The sequence below is a fragment of the Podarcis bocagei genome (assembly GCF_964188305.1).
Source record: "Podarcis bocagei genome assembly, chromosome: 8".
Classification (NCBI taxonomy): Eukaryota; Metazoa; Chordata; class Lepidosauria; order Squamata; family Lacertidae; genus Podarcis; species Podarcis bocagei.
In genome coordinates, this window is record NC_138133.1 from 33,566,083 (window position 1) to 33,578,690 (window position 12,608).

A 12,608-nucleotide genomic window follows, 5' to 3' on the forward strand; every position below is an offset into this window, starting at 1 on the left:
TCTCTTCCTGAACTGATCTCACCTCTTCAGGCGGTCAGGATAACATTATACCTTTTTGATAATGGTGAAAATAAACTTTAAACATTGGCTTCGTTCACACATCATAGCAAGTCGGAGTTCAGTCATTCATGCATGAGCCTCAGCTTGAATACACTCTTCCTCTTCTCCCTTCATGCACTGTGAAAAACTTGTGCAAAACACAGTTAACATTAACTGAACTGTAGTTTGCACAAATCATACTTGGCTGCAAACCAGAATTGGACATGGTGCAGTGAGGCAGCTAAGTGGCTCAATTATGAACCAGGAAGTACTGTATCTGGCTCCCTTATCACCTCTGCAATGACATCTCTGGTGTTGGACTTAAGCAACTCACTTTCTTATGGCCTAGCAACCTCCTCTCCCATCTGCAATATGGGATAATAATACTAATGCAACTTATAGAGGTTTCATAAGGATTGCAACAGGGTGATGTATGTGAAGCTCTTTTAACATTTGGAAGATCTTTATAAATGTTAAGAGTATGCATCATGCTAAGGCGAAACTATGCTTTCCTATTCTGATTTGTGCAAAACACAGTTTGGCTGTTAAGTGCAGACTTTGGTTTGCATAAACAAGGGATGTTGAGCAAACATGACAGAAGAACCTAGAGTTGGTTGACCTTTCTTTTAATATGTATATATAAAAAAGGCTGGGCACCCAAAACCCCCTACAGTTCACTAAGAGAACCATGCAGTGAACATACCTTGAGGCTGACATTATAACTGCTTCAGCAGAGCTACTGCACTTCCCATCTACTTTGAGGAATGCCTTGCCTGTGCACGCTTGGAGGGCACTGCTGCATTCAGGTCCTTCATTGTCTATTTTCAGCTGGTATTTTTCACTGGTTCAATGCCCACAAACACAAGGGGTCTATCTTGCAAACAGAACAGCTTAGCATGGCAAATGAAAAATAACTGCAACACTCAAGCAGTTCACAAGTGAATGGTATTCTTTGCTTTGGCAGTTTGCAAAGTGTTCTCTCTGTGTCTGTCTCTCTCTGGTTCCATGAAATTTAATTTAATTTTAAAGTAAAGTTAGAAGTACAGGCAACAGAAGAGAATACACAGCAAGATCACTGAAGAAATAACTCACTGATTACAATCCTTAGTATACAATGGATATGCTTGTGGGATGACTACAGCAAAAACAGCCTGAGGAAGAGCCTCCTTTTGGAAAGATTGGATAGGCAAGTTGTATAACGTGTGTGTGTGTGATAAGAATAATTGTCAGGAAACATATAGACATCTGGAGTTGATTAGAAACTAATCAAGAGTTTTGAGTTTCCACATAGAAAATAAACAGAAACCATGATGCCAAAATATCTGTTTTTAAATTAGGATTCCTTGCTTGCCGTGTTTGCTGAGAAAGTCTGTACATAATCATAGCCTTCCAGATTTTCTCTAATCCACAATTTTGGAAGAAATGGCAGGCAAGTCCAATACCTATCTTCTTTTTCAATTATTACAACTTCTCAGCCGCAAGTAGTCACTTGTGACAGTCATCCATTCTCCTTAACTCCTGTGGAAATGACACTGCTTCTTATTTAGAGTTCAGTGCAACAAGAAGCAATGAAGAAAAGGCTGCTGGTATAGGTACATGATCACAGTGTTAGCAGTTCCATTCAGCTTGATATAATATGAAGAGCTGTCAACATGTCCAAGGCTGTGCTTCTGATCTGTCACTCTGAGTGTTTTGTCCCCTGGGGCAGCAGACAGTGGAGCAATTGCAAAACAGGAACCACAATTTATGTACCGGTAGATATAATAGCCAGGTTCAGGTTTACTTCAGGGCTTATTTTATTAATTATTATTATTATTGCCCACAGTCTCTTCAATGGGAGATCTTAAAGAGATCTTACTAGTATTACTGTTCCCAAGAATTATTGAGCAAGGACAGAAATGCCCAGGTTGGGACATCTGAATGCCAGTATAACGCTACAAGCTATTATTGCAATTTATGGTGTACTACTCTAGGTGCTTAAATCCAGTGGTAGTAGAATAACCACCATTTCCCAGTGTTCAAAGTTATTAAGAGGAACAAACGTGCCTTCTTCTCACAGCAAGGGTGCTTTTCTGCCATTCAGAACAAAGTTCAGATTCCTTCATAGCCTGGTTATATTGGGAGAGGTTTTTGGAAGGAGATACTCAGAAAGCATGACCCTAGTTTTGCCATTAACTTTGTACGGATGCTGGTGTGTGGTGCGCCAAACCTTCTCCAAAGTTACTACTCCCCTTACTGCCCTCCCCTCCATGCTACTGGGGGAATGTAGAGCAGGTGGTTCTTCGAAGAAGAAGAAGAAGAAGAAGGAGGAGGAGGAGGAGGAGGAGGAGAAAAGAAGAAGAAGAAGAAGAGGAGGAGGAGGAGGCAGGAGGAGGAGGAGGAGGAGGAGGAGGAGGAGGAAGAAGAGGAAGAGGTTCTTTCCTCTACCTGGCATGCACCCAGCTTCCTCTTGATCATGTTCATCAAGCTGTTTCAATTCAAGAGAAGGAAGAGGCAGGGGCATAAGAGTAAGAAGAGGAGGAGGAGGATGCTTTTGTGTTCCTGTTCCTGTCTCGCCTTCCTGGTGATTCTGCCAAGCCAATGCTCAGAATTGGTAGGAGCAAAAGAGGGCTGGCAAGTTACTTTGTGCCCACTAAAGGAGTTGGATTTGGCCCGTCGACCAACAGTTGCCAACCTCGAGCTGCATATAAAACAATGTGTCTTAGCCAGGTCTGGCAGTCAGCACAGAACAGTTACCCTAAGTGGAAAGGAACTTTCTCTCTTCCCATGCCACCCTCACTGAACACATCCCTGCCTTTGTTAATTCAGAAAGGAAGGTCTGGTTCTGAATCCCAATTAGCTGTGGGCAAATACAAGTAATAATGTTTCTAATTGGGACTGTTCTTTGCTGAGGTCTCCTGGTGTGTGGCAGGCAGCAGCGAAATGATGTGAAAGCAATGCTTTTGAATATGTAGCTTGGGGGGGGAATGAAGACTGGCATTTTGAAGGACGCATGACAATGGAGGCTATAACCACCACTAACACTACAAGTATTTTCCCAAAGGCAGGAGAACACAAAAGTCATAGGAATCAAATATTGCACAATCAATTCCTTTAAAAAGTACAGACTATTGCAACTCTGTTTCAATGCAATGCATTTGCTTCAACTTTGCTCAGATGCTATCCCCACACCGAATGGAGGGGGGAGTGCAAAAAGCTTTTATCCACATTGTAATCAATAATATCCTAAAGGTTTTTTGGACAACACACATAAGGAAAGCCTGAAATGTTTCTGGAAGCATGATTTAAAAGTGCCACTCAGTGATAAAGCAATACGCATACATTTGTCTCTAGAAAAGCATCCTTGTTTTCAAAGAAAGCATAGTATATGGAAGGGACTTCTTCAAAGACAAGTCAGGGCACAATCCGCGGAGATGTTCTGCTACTCAAACTGTGCTGAAATGAATGGGAGCTTGAGCAGGATCTTTTGGCAAACTGAGCTCAAGATGTGGAAAAGATTGCTTTAAGCTCCTTCAAACCCCATGAGAGTGCTCCTGAAAATGACAGGGTTGTCAAGGGGCACTGAAGTGCTATGATAAGTGCCAGCTCTACGGAGTTGTAAAAAAACAAACAAACAAACAAGCCAGGGTCTGCCAATAACATTTACAGGACTATAACACTCCAAAGTCAGGAAAAAGCCTTTCCACTCAGGAACCAAGGTACATCTGGCAACATTACAGTGGGGTGAAACAACAACTGATTTTTATCAGTGTAGCCACAAACCTTACTGAAGCCACAAACTAAACTGAAAATACAATCTTGATTACTATACAACATAAAGATTTCAAATATTTGTTTTCCTTCTTATGATACCTGTGCTTCCAGGCTTTCGGAGGTAGGTTAGCACTCAGTGTGAAAAGGCAACTTTGCTAAACTCAGTAGAATCATTTCACATTACTAGCTTCAATGTTACACACCAGTTATATATTTCCATGTTTTACTCCCTTACTCAGAGTACTAATCAGGCTCAAGATTCTGCTGCATTTAAAAGAGAAGCATCGGACTAAGGATTTTGAGACACAATTAATTCAATAATATTTCACTCTATAGTACAGAGCCTAGCCCTATACCAACACAACTGCACTGAAATGCCATGCCTGGCGGATTTAATGGGGACAATACTATTTAACAGTTTAGCAACAATTTCCTTAAGCAACTGACATCCAAATGTTGCAAAGAATCAGTGTTAAGAACAAACCATCCTGTAATAACTTTATGACCGGGGACAGATGACACAAAAAAGCACAGGGCAATATAAAACACTACAATATTTGGAAAGAACATGCAACAATATTAGTCCTCATGAGTCTGAAAATTGAAAGGGGGAAGGGGAAAGCACCCACCTAAATGCACAGACTCAGACGTATGGTAGGGTAGCTGAATACACTGGTTTGCAATCCCAAAGCTCCTCTTCCACAGTCAATCCTCATAACAGCAGCAATAGGATCTGAGAAGCAAACTGCACTGCTCTCTACTGTGCAGCCAGTAGTGGCTTAGTTAGTGTTTCTGATTTAAAGAAGGGGGGGGGGGAGAGAAAGACTGAGAGGGGAGGTGGAGCAGGGAGAGAGAGCGAGAGCGCATCAGTTACCAGCTTGCTCTCAGTCATTAGCTGCTCTGACTCACTCTTCTGCCAGCAGAAGCATCTACAATTCTGTTACCCTGGTAAAGTTACAGTAGAGAAGAGAGGGAATGTGTGTGAGAGGGAGGGAGGGAGAGAAGTGGGGGGGGGGGTCGCAGCGTCTGACTCCAGCGTCATCCGTGCTGAGACTATAGGGATCAGTGAAACAGCTGCTTCTCCGAGACTTAACTAGCTGCTATAGGTGAGGAGAGCTTTCCCTTTTCCCTTCATTTGATCACTCTGGCATTCTTGTTTCCTCTGCAAATATTTATGTAATGCCGTCTCCCATGCCTCAGGGGAGACAGGAGTTTATTTTCTGCACCGTGGCGAGAGTGAATGCCGCAGCAGTTTGCCAGGTTCAGTTTCTGACGCGCTGTTGTTCCACCAGGGTGGGTAATTATCTGAAGCCTTCCTCATGCCCAGTTCTATCCAACCTGGGTTTTTTTTTTGGGGGGGGGGGGACGGGACTGGTAGGTGACTGCAAAACCAGGCGCTGTATATTCATCAGAATGTGTTTCTGTGCGTGGATGTTTATAAGCACAATGTTACTCTCAACAATGTAAGCAGAGAAGAGTTCTGTGGAACCTTAAAGACCAGCATAAGGATTTGCGGATGAGAAGCCCCTAAACCATATTATTCTGGAAGTTGCTGCTTTAGTTGTTTAGTGCATTCTGGTGCATGAGCAGCCCCGTTCATATCTAGTGCCACTAATCACACATAATTCACACTACTAAGGCTAAATAAAAAAATTCCTTCCAGTAGCACCTTAAAGACCAACTAAGTTAGTTCTTGGTATACCAAGAACTAACTTAGTTGGTCTTTAAGGTGCTACTGGAAGGAATTTTTTTATTTTGACTATGGCAGACCAACACGGCTACCTATCTACTACTAAGGCTGCATATGAACTATACCTTGAACATACATTTGAAACACATCCCCACCCCAAAAAGGAATTCTGGGCACTGCAGTTTGTTGCTGGGAATTGCAACTCTGCCCAGAATACTCTGACGGAAAGAATGCGCTTCAGTTGTGCCTTATGGTGTACACACAGACATAATCTGGATCAGGGCATATATGGGTAGTATTAGCGCTTCTGTTTTGTCACTAGGTGTCATTATATCGTTGATTAATCACTACCATCAACAGCGTTAGTGGTACACCTCGTAGATGAACACAGCATTAACCTTCAGCTGTGCGTTGAGCAGTGTCTCTAATGCAGGGGTGCTTAACCTCAGGGTTGGGGAGCAAACATGCCTCTCTATGCCTTTCTAGCCCTCTAGCCTTCCCTGGTCACAACTGTCACTGCCTTTGCTTCACACCCTCCTTGACAGTTTTCGACTTTCGATGGCTGGAATGTATGTTTGAACTTGCCTGGCTGAAATCAAGAGAGGTGTGCTCATGTAGAAACCTCTGACTTCTTCATGCCTGGGACGTACAACTGACTCCCCTATTTGGATTTCCAGAGCACTTGGAATCTCCAGATTTAGGGGGCAGAAAGTGTAGACAACAGAAGTAGTTGGAGGAGACTTCTGCATGGACAAGGGGGAATTAAAGGAGGCACAAGGGGTTCACAATCCACATTAAGGCAAGCTATGTACAGGCCTTTAGAAGTTTTGCCCTGGTGTAATATTATATTCCTGTCATTTAGAAGCACCACTTCCATCCAGGGGCGAAAGTAGGCTTTATTTCACCTGGGTCAAAGACCCAGTTTGGCACACACATTTGTGTACATACACACATAGGAAGGGGGGCTGAATGTGCCCCCCCAAGGCTTCATCTGGGGCAAAAAAAAAAAGCTAGCCCCTCTCCCCCAGTAGTTATGTCACTGCTTCCACCAACACAACAATTTCAGTTTGAGTTTGCTTTTGTAGACCTGCTGATAGCTGTGAAATGGGAATTCTGCTGATTTGACCTATAAAAGTATACTCTATTTTTTATTGCTCCTTGCACACCTGAAATGCCTCAGTTTGTTATTGGACTTTTAAAGTATGTATTCGACATGCACAAACTTTCCCTGGGCTATATATATTCCAGGAAGCTTTGGGGTGCTCACCTTCCTAATTTGTATCTATTCTACTGGTGCATATACAATTTACAAGCTATCTCTGGGGAAGTTTTCAATATAACTTTGCAGTAGCAAATGCAGAAAACCAATAGGCCCAGTTTCATCCTGTCTTCCTTTATTTCAGTCAAATCCCCCCCAAACCTCAATAGCTATATAACAAACATCTGAATGCCACATAGGCTAGCCCTAACCTGCCTTTCCACATCATTCAGTGTCCCTGATGTTGCTGCATTTGAAAGAATCATTCATTTCACATGTATCTTGTTTTGCTAATTCAGTAGAAAATGCCAGAGAATGCTGCCTCTCTCCACAATTAGACAGGCATAAAAGCTTCTATTGTATTGCTACTGTGATAGTGCTACTATACCTATGAATTATTCACTCTATTGAAGTGTAATCTGCCATTGCATTAAAAATAGGTCACCCAGGATGCAGCCAAGTACAAAACACATAATAAGAACCACAAAAGCAAGGTTTGCCTTGGGCAACCGAAGGAACACCAATCTGTGTTAACTCTGGACTGTATTACATTTACATGAACACAAACGGATTCTTCTTCACCAACATCATAAAAATGTAATATTTCAATGCTTTGCATGTATTAACTCTTCAAATAATCACATGGGTGCTTAAAAGCATCCTACCTTTGCAATCTGTGCTGCTAACGCTCAACTCTCTTGCAGTTTTTGCACAGGGGTGAGCATTTAGGACACGTTTGCAGATGCATTTCCCTTGGGGGCACAATATGTGATAATTCTTATGAAAATCTGGGAAATGTGCAATGGGAATAGTAATGGGAAAAATATCTCCTAACATTAACAATACAATCTATTTTTATTACTACTGACAATTTACTCATTTCTTTATAACGTACCCTATATCCACTCCTAATGGCAATTCTCATAATATTAAAAAATGCATCTTGCATTCAAGCTACATAAATTACAGTGCAATAAAACACACACAAAGAAAGTGCAGACACACCAAACACACCAGTGGAGTGGAGAATCTTGTACCCTCCAGCTGTTCATCATCATCATCATTTTATTTGTATTCCGCCTTTCCATAGTTAAAACGATGCTCAAGGCGGCTTATAACATGACAAGAATTACATAATTACCAACATAACAAAAGTCATAAACAATAAATAAAACACATCAAAAAGTACACAACCAAATAAAAAAGTTTCCACATAAATCATAAAATCTAAAACTAAGACTACAGAATTAATATCAATCACAATTTAAAATGACATAGATAAAAAATAAAAGCAACTCAAAAACAAAAAGAAAACAAAAATGGAGCCCTCTCTGCCTAGCAGCAGCAGCAGCAGCACTCCTTTATGGAGCCTGTCAGGCCCTGCCCCAAGCCAGGTGGAGTGAAGCAGGGCAGGGTCCTTCAGGCTCCCAGCAGGTCAAAATGCACCCTTCTGCTCCAGCTAGCATGGACATGGGTCAGGAATGATAGAAATAGTCCAGCAACATTTGCAGGGCACCAGATTGGGGAAGGCTACTGTAGAACTGGGAGGTAGACTGAGGTGCGCTATCATATCTGGGAGAAAAAAGTCCTATCGTTTATTTGCTAGTATTCTAGCTGCTGTAGGGAGTTCTGAATAACCTTCCCCAAATATGCTTCCCACCTGTCCAGTGGCGTAGCAGTGGCGGCTGCCCCAGGCACAAAAATTGTTAGGGGTGCAAAATTTCAACAGCTGGTGCTGCCTCAGTACAGCTGTGCGCTTCCATTGCTGGGCTCTGTTGAAAATGGCTTCTCCATGCAAACCAGGAAGTGACCTCTCCAGACAGCGGAACACTGGCTGTACAATGGAACCTTGTGCTACATACCATCCTCCTTGCAAACGCTTCGGCTTATGAGCTCCGCTAACCCGGAAGTAGATGCTCCCAGTTGTGAACTTTGCCCCGGGATGTGAGCGGAAGTCGCGCAGCAGCAGTGGAAGGCCCCATTAGCAAAAGTGTGCCTCATGTTACGAGCAGTTTCGGCTTAAGAACGGACCTCTGGAACGAATTAAGTTTGTAACCGGAGGTACTACTGTACCTGTTACGCTACTGTACCTGTCCAGGGTTCTCCTTCTTTAGTCTATCCTTTTGCTCTTCTTAAAGGGCCTTGGCTCACCAATAGTAACAACTGTAAGAGGCAGGCATTGGCCCATTTGGGAGGTTACAATCCCTGGCATGCAGATTTCTAGAAGCAGCTGCCAACTCTGCTTTGGGCACACTCCTGCCACGTTCGCCACCAAAATGTCACATTTGAAATACGTTTCCAGTTCTGACTTCTCTCACAAACTGTCAACCACACCAAGAGACATTTCTAGTCATTCTTGCATACTATTTCTCTCAACGCCACCCCCTTTTCTATGGCAGAAGTAAGGAGCTCACAAGTGGGCTTGATAGAACTGTACATTCCAATTTCTCAAAATGCTTAGCAACCAGAACTGGCTGTGCAGCTTTTCTACATGTTGTGTGTGAGAGAGAGTGAGTGAATTCTGTGTTCTCTAATTAATACGCCTAAAAAGCATCTGGAAACCTGTTATGTTTTATTGCAACAGTAAAAAGAGAGAACTGCAAAGATTAGCAATGCAAATGCAATAATGGGATCTAATGCTAGAGGTACTATAGGTGGCAAGTATATGACTCACTCAGCATAGCCACTGAAACTGATGGACTTATCATTCTTTCTTCTTTCTTTGTAAGAAGTAGAGAAAAGTAGAGACTTGTGGGCAGGACATAAATGTTTCTTATCTGAGTCAACCAGAGTTGTGTATATTACAACCACCTAGGTCAGTGGTGGCGAACCTTGGCACTCCAGATGTTTTGGAACTACAAGTCCCATCATCCCTAGCTAGCAGGACCAGTGGTCAGGGATGATGGGAGTTGTAGTTCCAAAACATCTGGAGTGCCAAGGTTTGCCACCACTGACCTAGGTGAACATGATGCATAATATGTATAATATGTATATTAATTCAGACACAGAGATCTTGGTTTAAAATGAATTCTGGTTAGTTCAACAAGTGAGTTCCCTAACCCATAGTTTGAGGTTGTGTTGCTATGAAATTGACCATAGTTAGTTTAAAACCAGAGTGTCTGGTTAGGGCTGCATTTTTTCATGGCAAAATTCCAGGGACCACATCCACTGTTGAGAGGGGCTTGATACAATGGATGTGACTCATTGGCTACTGTACAAAGGGAAATTTCAACCAGGCAAGTCAGAGGTTTCTACATACACTAGCCCCCTTCTCCACCCAGGCAAGCAGGAGACGCATTACCACATTGAAGGACACACTCCAGCCAGTCAAAAGCTGTGGTCCTTCCCATATGTTTTACAGACGCTGCACAAAAAAGTTTTGAGGATCAAACTCTTAATGATTTTATTTTTTTTTTTATAAAATTTTTATTGGGTTTTCCGCTTTTATAAAGACAATACAGACACAAAAATAACACAAGACACAAACATGTATAAATTCAGCAGATCCTCTTCTCATAACCTTGTTCCCTGACTTCCCCCCACCCCCCCTCATGCATCCCAATTCCCAGGATTATATCAGCAAGTTGGTATTTCTCCTCTTAACCATCTTATTCATTTTGTTACCTCTTTTCTAATAAAAAAAATGATTTTCCTAAGTTGGACTTAAGTTCTCTTCCATCGATTTTTCATTTTGTCTTGATTAAAAGTCATATTAACCAGACCTGAAAGTCTTAAGAGTTTTTAAGAATCTCCTCTTCCCTCCCTCCCATCCCCGGTTTTTGTCCCTTCCCAATAAAAATCCAAAGTCAAGATTCTCAGCCTGGGTTCCTCACGTCCGAGGCTTTCAAGTCCCTTTCAGTCCCTCTCCGCCGGTCTTGTTGGTAGTCCTTTATGTCAGTCGTCGAGTCTGGAAAAAGATCTTTCACCATCAAAACATATTCTCTTTCCACAAGGAGATTTGAAAGCAACTGCTGGAGTATTTCCACAAAGCCTGTATCCTCACAGTCAAAGTCCAGACGGAGGCCCCAGTCATATTTCTTTATTTTAAGTTCCTGTATTCCATATTGTCCCAGAACCTCCTCCTTCTTCTTCTGCATCTTTCGCAGACTTGTGGTAGATGTGTTCCCAGAGTCTCCTTGCTTGTGTTCCACAGATGTCAGCTTTTGGTTGTTGCTTCCCAAGGTTACTTTCTCTTTTTCTTGTTTAGTCTCTTCCACCTCTGTAGACATTGTTTCCCATTCAGCTGTGGATTCTTTCTCATTCAGGTCCTGAATACAAACAGCAGAGTTGCCTGTTCCCAAGGTCATAATGTTAAGTTGTTTATTCATGGCTAAGCTCTGCTCTTGTAAGATTCCCACCAATTGAAACATCCTTTCGATTTCCACTAGTAACTTTCCATCCACAGCCATTGTATCCATTGTAGTTTCACAGAATTCCCCCTAGGGGGAATCTGGTTACTTATTAGTCTTTTCTCCAACAGTCCTTTAGCTTGTTATTGTTACTTTGTTTCCAACAATTTTAGCTCAATTATAACTCGTCTTAATCCAGAGGGATCTTAAATAGTGATTTTTCCGCTTTAAACTGCCCGTTTGACAGCTTTGACAGCTGTCAAACTCCGCAGCTCTTACACAGGCACAAAGGCAGGACGTTCCCGAGCCCGGGAGGGGGGGTTGTTCAAAACATAAAGAGGGTCTCCAAAACTCCACTCTCCAGCACAAAATTTCCTTTAACTAAATCTTGAAAGTTAGTGTCCTTTTTAACTCACCCCACCAAGGGTAGGCTCTCCAGCTTAGCTCTTATGTCGTTGCTTAGATCGTCTGCAGGGGGGGGGGTGCGGACTTCCTTTTAGCACACCCCCCGGTCGTCTCCAATTCAGGGTAAAATTTTTAAAGTCCCAATCCGTCTTACTCACGGGTAATTCTTTCAGTCCAGATTTTCAAGGAAGAAAGTCAGCGTTCTCTGGTCATGGCTCGCGGCTTCGCTCCACCGAGGTAGCGGTCGACTCTCAGTGCCACGCCACCCCCCGTATCCTCTCCGCAGCCTTTAAAAAGGCTCTTCGTGGATCAGGGGGGGCGCTTAAGGCACCCGCCGAGTCTTCAGTCCGCAGGCTTCCTCAAACTCTTAATGATTTTAAAGAGACAAATTGCAATGTATAAAATTAACAAAGCTTTGCATACATTGGCATTCTTTAACCTACCTATCAGAAAACAGATTTTCTATTTATTATTTAAAAAATAGCCAATACAGAGTGAGAAACAATCCATTTTATTTATCATCTTTGCATTGATGGATATATCCAGTTTTCTAACTTATGACCCACAAATGCTATTATTGGCATTTGAAGCAATTAGGGATAGGTAGTTGCTATGCTAATCATCAGCTTGTGCTCTTTCTTTATTAAGCTTGCCTCTCCTGCTTTGTGGTAAGTGTGAGGATTGGGAAGGGACAAAGAAAGAGAAGAGGGAAAGAAACACCATGGATACTGAAAAAAGAGGGAGAGAGCTACGCCACTGGATGCAAGCTCAAAATTCTCAGTAGTTTTAATTGGCCCAGACTGTGCCCATTACACTGACCATGTTCCACAAAAAGAGAGTTGTCTGTGTACAAATTAAGTGCATGTCCAATCCGCATAATTCAAGTCTATAATTCTGTACTAAAGTAGTGCGACCTTTGCAACTAGAAAAGCCAACACATGTCAAATAGCTTGTGCTGATTGGACAGGCACTAAATTTGTGTACAGTGGTACCTCGGGTTAAGAACTTAATTCGTTCTGGAGGCCTGTTCTTAACCTGAAACTGTTCTTAACCTGAAGCACCACTTTAGCTAATGGGGCCTCCTGCTGCTGCCGCACCGCCAGAGCATGATTTC

At 42.5% G+C, this 12,608-nt stretch overlaps 1 protein-coding gene across 4 annotated transcripts in view; it reads right to left on the minus strand.

Moving 5' to 3' along the window:
- RIPOR2 (RHO family interacting cell polarization regulator 2) overlaps nucleotides 1–12,608 on the minus strand; it is a 101,993-nt gene that overhangs the window by 50,522 nt on the left and 38,863 nt on the right. The window contains exon 1 of one of the 4 annotated variants that reach the window (XM_081205781.1): nucleotides 4,422–4,720. The exons of the other annotated variants lie outside the window; for them this stretch is intronic. The gene's annotated coding sequence lies outside the window, so the exon portion shown is untranslated. Of the gene's footprint in view, nucleotides 1–4,421; nucleotides 4,721–12,608 lie in introns of those variants that run through there. 4 annotated transcript variants of the gene reach the window in all.